Here is a 12,574-nt window from a genome sequence, read left to right as displayed (position 1 = left end):
GCACAGCCACTTTACTTACTATAGAGTTATACACATGGGAAGAGGGAATCAATATCACCATTACACACTGAACGGGAAACCACTGGGTAAATCTGACAGGGAGAAGGACTTGGGGATCCTAGTTAATAATAAACTTACCTGGAGCAGCCAGTGCCAGGCAGCAGCTGCCAAGGCAAACAGGATCATGGGGTGCATTAAAAGAGGTCTGGATACACATGATGAGAGCATTATACTGCCTCTGTACAAATCCCTAGTTAGACCGCACATGGAGTACTGTGTCCAGTTTTGGGCACCGGTGCTCAGGAAGGATATAATGGAACTAGAGAGAGTACAAAGGAGGGCAACAAAATTAATAAAGGGGATGGGAGAACTACAATACCCAGATAGATTAGCGAAATTAGGATTATTTAGTCTAGAAAAAAGACGACTGAGGGGCGATCTAATAACCATGTATAAGTATATAAGGGGACAATACAAATATCTCGCTGAGGATCTGTTTATACCAAGGAAGGTGACGGGCACAAGGGGGCATTCTTTGCGTCTGGAGGAGAGAAGGTTTTTCCACCAACATAGAAGAGGATTCTTTACTGTTAGGGCAGTGAGAATCTGGAATTGCTTGCCTGAGGAGGTGGTGATGGCGAACTCAGTCGAGGGGTTCAAGAGAGGCCTGGATGTCTTCCTGGAGCAGAACAATATTGTATCATACAATTATTAGGTTCTGTAGAAGGACGTAGATCTGGGTATTTATTATGATGAAATATAGGCTGAACTGGATGGACAAATGTCTTTTTTCGGCCTTACTAACTATGTTACTATGTTACTATGTTACTGATCATTTATATTATACTGATATCTGATTTTCTATGTAGTTTTTTGGGTGATGCTCCCCACATATTTTAATGCAATTTTTGTGATATGTAACACTTTAATAAAACAGAATTTGTACTTATTTTTATGAGCGGCAATTTATTCTTTGTAGGTTTTCATTGAAGTTTACATGTGAGCAAGACCTAAGTGTAACAAAGTTCTTGGGCTCTGGTGCAAAATCAGTGTAAGGCCACATTCATATGCTCAGTATTTGGTCAGTATTTTACGTCAGTATTTGCAAGTAAAATAATTACAGAAACTGATATAAAATACTGACCAAATACTGAACGTGTGAAGTATATGGAGAGGGGAGTTGGAAAACAGAAGACGCAGAAATTCATAGACCCAAGTGTTTCATTACACCCTAATGCTGTTCAGTACTGCTGTATAATGGTCCTCCTGGCTGCTGCTGTTTCTTCTGAACATGAGCTATATAAAGAGAGGAGAACAGCAATCCCTCATGTATATATATATATGTATATATATATATATATATATATATATATGTTAGGGTTGGCGGAACGCACCGAGTATAAATATATGTAATAATAGGTGCGTTCGCAACCCGGGGTCCACCGTGCAGGAGAGGAACCTGCTGCTAGCAATGTGCGGTGCTATATGGCGGTATTAGTGAACTCTGTTACTTCATAGAATCGCTAGGATAGGGAAACGCTGTGCCCTGTTAACCTCACAGAGGAACACAGCTACCAAACAGAGCAAAACTGTGGTCATGCAGTCAGCATAGCACACAAACAGCAGGTATTCTAGGAGCTTATTTCAGCCAAGACCTGAATCCACACACACAAAACTCTACACCGGAGGTGCCGGTATTCTTGGAGCTTATTTCAGCCAACTCTGACCTCATGCAAACATGACCACACAGTAGCAAGGTTCAAAACATAAGTTGACACTAGCACATGGCCGTGCGGCCATACAGACCTTTTATAGCTGTAGCAGACATGGGCCTTCCTTTTGGTCCAATAGAAGCTTCTAAAAGAAACGAGGGAGATCCAGCTCCAGGAAAGAGAAATAGTCTCTGATAAAATCCAAAATAGCTTTATTGTCATGAAAAAATTTAAAATGTGGACTCCGGGGTCCACATTTTAAATTTTTTCATGACAATAAAGCTATTTTGGATTTTATCAGAGACTATTTCTCTTTCCTGGAGCTGGATTTCCCTCGTTTCTTTTGTATCCATGACATTGTTGGCTGCACGCTTGATCCTTGCTCGGATTTCTTCTTGGAATTTGGACTCCATTTGGGTGAGCTGAAGATCTTTTCACCTTTTTACAATAGAAGCTTCTACAGGACCTGAGCATGTGACCCCAGACCTCCAATGGGAGGTTGTCCCATGGGCATGCTCAGTATGGGAAAAGCGGGGCTTAGTCCCAGAAAGACCCGCTCGCTGCTGAACATTGCTGGCTACAATGACAGAGCCTGGAAGGGCAGCAGTAACGAGTCATCCAGTATCAGGCTGGGACCGACGTCTCAGCTGAGCAGGCTCCACTGTGGCTGGAGAAGAATGGGAGACCGCAGCAGACATGGTTCGAGATTCCCCCTGTGCAGCGATGGGAACTCGACACCTAACATATATATATATATACACACACACATGTAGAAGAAGAGAGAACAAAGCATGTCCATCTGTGCAGTGTATGGGGGACATTTCTACTCACTAGCTCAGAGACAACTGAAAATTAGAAGAGGTACAGCCTTCACTGTTGAAAAATATAGGTTGCAAGTCTTATCCAGGCCAGAAATAATATTATTCCTCAATTACAGACGCATGGCAAGCTTATTCTGATAAATTACGTGAAATGACAATTATACCTGACAGATACAGTTCAATTTAGAATTCTATACAGTGTATTTATTTTATGGCATCACTGGGATATATAAAATCTTATCAGATTGAGTTAATACAGCAATAAATTATAGTATTCTAGATAATTAGGAAGCACTCCCTTGTCTTTTCTGAATTGTTCATATATACTATGTAACATAAAAAATAAATAAATACATATATCCCTAAAATGAAGTGCTTTCTTTTTGTGTTTTTGATTTTTCCATATAATTTGTTACCATGCGTCCAGTGCCCGATTGCAAATAATTTCCTCATTTCATTTCTTAATGAGAGAATGTGCACAAGAATAATTTCTGCTTCATTTGCAAAAATAATTGAATTTTGACAATAACATCTTGAGAAAACCCTCAAGTTTCTAGTGGTGGATATGGAGTGAAGTTTATAGTACTGAGGATGAGAACAGCTATGCACCATCTGGAGATGGACATTTAACCTTGAGATTGTTGATATTGTTGAAGAAATTTGGTTCTCAAGTCTTCAGACAGTTCTCTTCTCATCTTTCTGTTCTCCATGCTTAGTGTCACACACACAGACAGCCAATGCAAAGACTGAATCAACTTATCTCTTTTTTATCTGGTTTAAGGTGTGAATTTCATATTGTCCACACCTGTTACTTGCCACAGGTGAGTTTGAATGAGCATAACATGCTTGAAACAAAATTGTTTACCCTTCATTTTAGAAAGGTGGCAACAATTTTGTCCTGTCTATTTTTGCGGTTTTATCTGAAATTATGTCCAATTTGCCTTTTTTTCCTCTGTTTTTTTGTGTTGTTTCAGTACACGCAAAGGAAATAAAGATGTTTATAACAAAACATGTAATTAGAATAATTTTCTGGGAGATATACTTCATTTTTTGGAACAATTTCAATTGTGCCAACACTTTTAGCCATGACTGTATATACGTGTATGTATATATATATAGACAGTGGGGAAAATAAGTATTTGATAAACTGCCAATTTTGCAAGTTTTCCCTCCTACAAAATATGTAGTGGTCTGTCATTTTTATTGTAGGTACAGTTCAATTGTGAGAGAAGGAATCTTAAAAAAAATGCAGAAAATCACATTGCATGATTTTGACCTTATTAATTTGCATTTTATTGCATAAAATAAGTATTTTCACACTGGTACTAGGACTATTTAATATTATAATTTCCTGTTGTCTCAGGAAACAACATGTGTACATAGCCACAAAGAACAGCCTCCAACTCTATCTTTTGTATTGAAGCATCTAATAACAGGGGTTCAAAGGCCATTATGAAGGGAAGGGAGGCAGAGTCAAGTGTGAAATCAGACTATTGTGATTGGTGGATCCTGTGTTATTGGCGGTGTATAGAGGTCTTACCTATCAGTGTGTGACTTCTGATAATATGGAGCCTTGCTGTAATCTCTTACTAAAAGGATAAAAAGTCTGAGTCCACAAAGCTCCAATGGCCAGTATGAAAATTGAAAGATTACTATATATTTTTTTAAAAATAAAAATACAAAAGACGAAAAAACATTGCCAAATTAAAAAACAAACAAACATGTAACACAAAAATCTGTTTTAAACAATAGGTAATTTTGGGATGATAACTTCCCTTTAAAAAATCTTAACTTATACATTTCTGAACCCAGTATAGATTTAATAAACTTTTTCAGAGAAAAAGTGGAAGAGTTGCTCATAGAAACCAATATATTCCATTCTCATGTTTCAGAGACCCTTTGGACAATGAGCGCGGTGACCTGATGACCCAGTTTTTCTTTGTACTTGTTTTTATAAATGTCATTCAATGTATGAAACACATTCACCCACTTAGATAAGCTTTTACATTTCCAAGTAACTATATACTTAGGTCTGCAGAAAGTAGAAAATAATATTCTATTATATTTATTGTTTAGAAAATTAGGCTTTTATAGGAACCTAAAATGATATGCCTTTTAAATCCATCTCCTTAAAATGGAAATGTGCTGTTTAGTATTCCAATGGAAATGACTTAGATTACTTTTGTAATATCTTGTAAGCTTCCTGTATGATTGGACATACATAAATTATGTAGACGTACTGTTATTTTATTTATCCTAGAACACTGCAGATAATTCGAGTTCAAGATGGGTGCAGAGCTCTGCTTATTACTATCATATTGCCCATTTTCATGGTTGTCATTATTATATTATGATGGTTATTAAGCATTTGTTAGGCTCACATATACCTAGAGGCCCCCCATGAAGTGGACACTGAGGTGGAACCTTACACTTTATTGTAAAGACTTTATGATAGGATAAAGAGTATATTAAAGAAATTATATGATCTTTGTGCATCCTTAAAGGAGTTGTCCCTTTAACAATACAGATAGATTATTATTATTATATTATTATTATGGAAAATGTACTGTAAATGTCTAATTGCTTAGATTACCAAAGAGGGATGGTGTGTAAAGACACCAATACACATTAGATGTTAATGTCTTTAGAGGTTGATGTCAAACCCCCTCATTTCATCTGACCATACTAATGTGCATTGGGGCCTTCTGACTTTTCCCTGACATGAAAGGATCAGGCAGTTGAAATTTCAATTCCAAATCCATTTTCCTTACTAAGTCGGTGGTAAGATTGTCTGGCGGCAGCTCTTTCTTCTCTTTCTCTGTTGAAAATACATGTGTATGTAAGTCAGGAAAAATAAAGTTGTGGGAAAAACTGTTTGCCCCATTTCCTATTCTCTTGTATGTTTGTCACCTTTAAATGTTTCAGATCACCAAACAAATTTAAATATTAGACAAAGATAAAGTAAACACAAAATGTTTTTTTTTTTAAATGAAGGTCTTTATTATTAAGGGAAAAAGAAGGCCTTGTGTGAAAAAGTGACTGCTCCCTAAACCTGATAAAAATGTTGGGTCACCCTTAGCAGCAATAACTGCAATCAAACATTTGCGATAACTGGCAATGAGTCTTTTACAACACTCTGGAGGAATTCTAGCACTCATATTTGCATTGTTGTAATTCAGCCACATTGGAAGGTTTCCAAACATGAACTGCCTTTTTAAGGTCATGCCACGGCATCTCAATTGGACTAAGGTCAGGACTTTGACTAGGCCACTCCAAAGTCTTAATTTTGTTTTTATTAAGCCATTCAGAGGTGGACTTCCTGTTAGTATGAACTTTTGGATCCATTCTTTGCACGTATGCCCTTTCCTCGTGGTTTAGAGGGTCTTTTAATTGTCTGTATATCTAATCTAAGTATATATTTACAGTATATATACCCATTCTCTCGATTGCCACCATTTAACCAATTGTCGGCTAAAGAAAGGTTTTGTACTTTCACAACCTTACTTTGTTCTGACGCCTTTCTGACCATTTGTTCGGTGTTTTCATTTTTGGGTTTTCTATATTTTCGAATGGTCTGCCATTAACTTCCTAGCAGGTAATGTTGAGACTACCTCTCTCTTATATATCTGTTGCATATTTTGTGTATGATTTGATGCATATTATCTGCTCATTTCTGGAATCAGATTGTTTAATTAAAGACATGGGAATAAACTCAATGGTACAAGTGTGTGTCATGATCTAACCCTCCCAAAGGGGACATATAATAAGTGGGAGTCCGCTACTATTCACAGCAAAAGAAGATATGAACACCAACCCTATGAGAAATGTAATGAAAGATGCATATACAGAAAGCAACATTTGGATACAATGCTTTAATAGACTGGTATAAACAGCTAGTTTGTAATACAGTTACTTGCTTACTGTTTTCCTATAACATACTGGCACTTGCAGCTGTCATATAATACAGTCGTATCTATACTAAACTCCCTATCAAAGGTATAAGGAATGTAGCATTGGGGTCCTGGGTTCAAATCCCCCCAAGGACATCTGCAATGAGTTTGCAATGCTCGTATGTTCTCCCCGTGTTTGTGTGAATTTCCACCGGGTTCTCCGGTTTCCTCCCACATTCAAAGACATACTGATAAGGAATTTAGATTGTGAGCCCCATCGGAGACAGTGATGATAATGTGTGCAGACTGTAAAGCGCTGCGGAATATGTTAGCGCTATATAAATAAAGATTATTATTATTATTATTAAGGAATAATTTGCTGGGGTCCAACCACTGGGATCCTGAACAGTCCGGAGATCAAGGCTTCAAAATCCTGAGAATGGAGCTCTGCACACTGGTCCTGAATGAAGCTCAGCCTCCGCTCCAATAATAATCCATGGAACTGCCGAACATAGTGCTTAGCTATATCTGGCAGTCCCATATACGATGAATGGAGCACAGGACCTGAGCTCCATTCAGGACAAAGCTGCAGGAGCCTAATCTTGGGGTTACAAAGCGACAAGACCACCAGTGATCAATAACTTATCCCATATTCTATGAATATGGAATAACCTTTTCTTTTGGAGGGGGATAAGACTGTAAGGAAAAAGCTTTTCCATTTTTTCCTACAACCATGCCTTTTTCGATTAGTATTCTCCCAAAATACATCCTCTTTGTGTGATGTATTACATTTTGTGACGCAAACTTGTCTTTTAGTAGCTTCATTGATATAATTGGTATACAGCTGTCGTCTAATACATCAGCATTTACAAATATTTTCTTATGCACTGGTACTTACTGTATAGCAGTCCTCTTACAATATATACAATGCTGCTAATAGCTGTCCTTTTATACACTGGTACTTAAAGCAGTTCACTAATATATTTGTACTTACAACTGTCTTCTAACACATTGGTACTTACAGTATAGCTGTGCGCTAACATGTTTGTACTGATAGTTGTCCTCTAGTACATTTGTATTTACTGCAGTCCCATACATTGATACATTCTCTTAATACTATTGTATCACTGTGGTCCTCTAATACATTATTACTTTTAGCCCTCCTCTAATACATTGGCACTTAAACGTCTCCTCTAATATATTGATATTTACACACAATACATTGCTTCGTACAGCAGCCCTTTAATACATTAGTATTTACAGCTGTCCTCTAATATATTGGTACTTATAGCTGCTGTCTACTAAAGTGGTTCTTACAATAATCCCATTATATTAGAGCACTTATGGCTTACTTATTATGTCTCGTAATATACATCCCTGATATATATTAGTACTTACAGTTGTCCTCTAATACATTGGTGCCTATAACCCCCGATAATTCATTGGTTCTTAGACCTGTTCAATAATGTATTAGGTCCAACTCTGCTACATCTGGATGCATTGCTGAGCGGTGGCATGATGTAGCTGCTCAGCCTGACATCCGGGATTCACCAAGCAGAGTGTGGGAATACGGCTGTGTAAGACTGGCGGTAATCGTAATGACGTCACAGCTGGTCACACAAAGCCAAGTTATCACGCTCAGCTCAGTGTTTCCTGGATGCCGGGCTGAGCATCTTGCCATTGCTCAGCAGTGCATCCAGATATAGCAGAGTTGGACCTCGTCGTGGGTCATATGGATATATCCGTAGTCAGGAGATTGTAGGTTTGCTTTTCTACATTAATTTTTTGTGAGTAAATGGGTAAAAGAGGAGTTTTATTTCAAATAAAGGACTTTACTCTGGCTTTATCTTTATTACAATCTGACTATGAGGTTAGTAATGGCAGCGTCTCCATTACTAACTCCTGGGCTTGATGTCAGCAGCCATAAAGCAGCTGAAATCCACCACAAACCTTTTACCCCACTTGCCTCCGCATCAGAGCAAGTGAGAATATTCAAGGCTAGATGTGCCATTTCTGGGGCGGCTTAGAGTTGATGTTCTTAGTCTTGGAGGGGGACAATGTACATGGCCCCTTCCTAGGCTATTATTATTAGGCCGCAGGTGTTTGTGTAGCCTTTGCTGGTTAGTAAATATAGGGGGATTCTCCTATAAAAACCAGTCTAAGCAAACAACTGTGAGCTGATATTAATAGCCTGGGAACCTTTATGGCTATTGACAATTTCCCAGAATAACAACATCAGCCCCCAGCCATCGGCTTTCACTCAGCTGGTTGTGAAAATTGCTGGGGACCCCACACCTTTTTTTCATTTTTTTAATTCATTAACAAACTTAGTTGACAGCCTCCAGGTGTTCCAGCAGTTGGAAACTCCAATGACCTTGTAATGTCCCTCAAAGATTCCCATGAGGTTTCTGGGCCTTGCAGTTGCCAGGAGACCTGGTGACCTTTAAGGTCACCTGAGTTCACAGCCACTGGGTTTCACGGTAGTTCAAGTGCCAGACTGATGAATTCTGGAGTCCTGATTGCCGAACTCGCAACCGTTCATTAGTCTGGCACTGTCACTTGCAAACCAAGAGAAACAGCTGCTATGAACTCAGGTAACCTTAGTGTAACTTGTTAATAAATAATAAAAAAAGCAGCGTAGAGTTTCCCATAATTTTCATAACCAGCTAAAGGAAAGCCGACGGCTGGGGGCTGATGTTAATATTCTGGGAAGGGGCCAATAGCCATAAAGGTTCCCAGGCTATTAATATCAGCTCACGGGTGTTTGCTTAGCCTTTACTGGTTCTTATAGCAGAGACTGCCCCTCAAAAATGATGTGAGGTCTCCCCTATATTCAATAACCAGCAAAGGATAAACAGACAGCTGTGGGATGATATTAATAGCTTAGGAAGGGGCCATGGATATTGGCTCCCTTCCATACCACATTAATGGCGCATCCATAAGATACTTATGGTTGTCCCATAGAATGATGCTTACAGTTGTCTAATAATACATTGATACTTATAGCTGTTCTATAATACATTGGCACTTATGGATATCCTATAATACATTCGTCCTTACAGTTGCCATATTATACATTAGTACTTATACTGCAGCTGTCCTATAACACACTGGTACTTACATCTGTCATATACTACAATGGAACTTACTATTGTCCTATAATACATTGGCAATAACAGTTGTCATATAATACATGAGTCCTTATAGCTGTTTTATAATACATTGTTTCTTACCACTGTCCTATAATACATTGGTCCTCCAGCTATCCAATAGTATATTGGTACTTATACTGCCACTATCCTATAATACTTTGATAGTTACAGCTGTCCTATTATACATTGGTCCTTACAGCTGTCCTATAATGTATTGCTCCTTACAGCTGTCTTATAATACTCTGTTGCTTACCGCTGTCCTATTATACATTGGCACTTACAGCCACCCTATAATACATTGGTTCTTACAGCTGCCCTTTAATACATTGGTCTACACAGCCATCCTATAATACATTGGTCCTTACAGCTGTCCTATAATACATTGGTCCTTACAGCTGTCCAATAATACATTGGTTCTTATAGCTGTCCAATAATACATTGGTTCTTATAGCTGTCCTATAATACATTGGTCCTTACAGTTGTCCTATAATAAATTGGTCCTTACAGCTGTCCTATAATACATTGGTCCTTACAGTTGTCCTATAATGCATTGGTCCTTACAGCTGTCCTATAAAATATTTGTTCTTACAGCTGTCCTATAATACATTGGTTCTTACAGCTGTCCTATAATACATTGGTCCTTACAGCTGTCCAATAATACATTGGTTCTTATAGCTGTCCTATAATACATTGGTCCTTACAGCTGTCCTAGAAAATATTTGTTCTTACAGCTGTCCTATAATACATTGGTTCTTACAGTTGTCCTATAATGCATTGGTCCTTACAGCTGTCCTATAAAATATTGGTTCTTACAGCTGTCCTATAATACATTGGTTCCTACAGTTGCCCTATAATACATTGGCCCGTACAGCTGTCCTATAATACATTGGTCCTTACAGCTGTCCTATAATACATTGGTCCTTACAGCTGTCCTATGATACATTGGTCCTTACAGCTGTCCTATAATGCATTGGTCCTTACAGCTGCCCTATAATACATTGGTCCTTACAGCTGTCCTATAATACATTGGTCCTTACAGCTGTCCTATAATACATTGGTCCTTACAGCTGTCCTATAATACATTGGCTCCTACAGTTGCCCTATAATACATTGGTCCTTACAGCTGTCCTATAATACATTGGTCCTTACAGCTGTCCTATGATACATTGGTCCTTACAGCTGTCCTATAATACATTGGTCCTTACAGCTGTCCTATAATACATTGGTCCTTACAGCTGTCCTATAATACATTGGTCCTTACAGCTGTCCTATAATACATTGGTCCTTACAGCTGCCCTATAATACATTGGCCCTTACAGCTGTCCTATAATACAGTCATGGACAAAAATTTTGAGAATGAGACAAATATTAATTTTTCCAAAGTCTACTGCTTCATTTTTTCTAATGGCAATTTGCATATACTCCTGAATGTCAGAGTGATCAGCTTAACAGCAATTACTGTACTTGTAAAGTCAATATTTGCCCAGAAAATGAACTTTAACCCCTAAAACACATTTCAACATCATTGCAGTCCTGCCTTAAAAGGAGCAGCTAACATCGTTTTAGTGATTGATCCATTAACACAGGTGTGGGTGTTGATGAGGACAGGGGTGGCGATCAATCAGTCATGATTAAGTAAGAATGACATCACTGGACACTTAAAAAGGAGGCTGGTGCTTGGTATCATTGTTTCTCTTCAGTTAACCATGGTTATCTCTAAAGAAACATGTGCAGCCATCATTGCACTGCACAAAAATGGCCTAACAGGGAAGAGTATCACAGCTACAAAGATTGCACCTCAGTCAATAATCTATCGCATCATCAAGAACTTCAAGGAGAGAGCTTCCATTGTTGTCAAAAAGGCTCCAGGGCGCCCAAGAAAGACCAGCAAGCGCCAGGACCGTATCTTAAAACTGTTTTAGCTGCGGGATCGGACTACCAGCAGTGCCGAGCTTGCTCAGGAATGGCAGCAGGCTGGTGTGAGTGCTTCTGCACGCACTGTGAGGCGCAGACTTTTTGAGCAAGGCCTGGTTTCAAGGAGGGCAGCAAAGAAGCCACTTCTCTCCGGAAAAAACATCAGGGACCGACTGATATTCTGTAAAAGGTACAGGGAGTGGACTGCTGAGGACTGGGGCAAAGTCATTTTCTCTGATGAATCCCCTTTTCGATTGTTTGGGACATCTGCAAAACAGCTTATTCGGAGAAGAAGAGGTGAGCGATACCACCAGTCTTGTCTCATGCCAACTGTAAAGCATCCTGAAACCATTCATGTGTGGGGTTGCTTCTCAGCCAAGGGAATCGGCTCACTCACAGTCTTGCCTAAAAACACAGCCATGAATAAAGAATGGTACCAAAATGTCCTCCAAGAGCAACTTCTCCCAACCGTCCAAGAGCAGTTTGGCGCCCAACAATGCCTTTTCCAGTATGATGGAGCACCTTGCCATAAAGCAAAGGTTCAAAAAGGATTACCGCACACTCAAGACTGGTAAGATGCAAAAGGTGCATGCCAATTTTATTGAAGAAAACAAAAAGAAGTGGTTGCCACATTTATATTCATTTGAAATAGACAAAAACCCGACGTTTCGACCCTCCCGGGTCTTACTCATGGGGTTACTCAAGTCCTTTGACATAGATGCATAATAGTGGCAGTGGTAGGGGGTGTACGACCGATCCCTTGTTGAGGCACAACCTTATAATAAAGCCAGTCCGGGCAGAAGTGTCCCGGGAGCACAGAGTCTGGGTGGTGGGGGCCTTTAGACACCCAGTTGGTCTGAAAAGGGGTCCCTGGGAGGATCAGCGGCGCATCCCGTGCCTTGCTGCGATGTCCTGGGGGGAGACCCGGAAAGTCTTACAGTTGTCCTATAATGCATTGGTCCTTACAGCTGTCCTATAAAATATTGGTTCTTACAGCTGTCCTATAATACATTGTTTCCTACAGTTGCCCTATAATACATTGGTCCTTACAGCTGTCCTATAATACATTGGTCCTTACAGCTGTC

The 12,574-nt window shown here is 39.2% G+C and overlaps 1 protein-coding gene across 2 annotated transcripts in view; it reads right to left on the bottom strand.

Moving 5' to 3' along the window:
* Positions 1-12,574, bottom strand: part of NKAIN3 (sodium/potassium transporting ATPase interacting 3) — a 996,279-nt gene that overhangs the window by 43,448 nt on the left and 940,257 nt on the right. The gene's annotated exons all lie outside the window — the stretch shown is intronic.

The sequence above is a fragment of the Ranitomeya imitator genome, chromosome 6 (genome assembly GCF_032444005.1).
Source record: "Ranitomeya imitator isolate aRanImi1 chromosome 6, aRanImi1.pri, whole genome shotgun sequence".
In the NCBI taxonomy this organism is placed as follows: domain Eukaryota; kingdom Metazoa; phylum Chordata; class Amphibia; order Anura; family Dendrobatidae; genus Ranitomeya; species Ranitomeya imitator.
The sequence above is the reverse complement of the archived record's forward strand: the minus strand, read 5'-3'. Positions and strand labels throughout refer to the sequence as shown.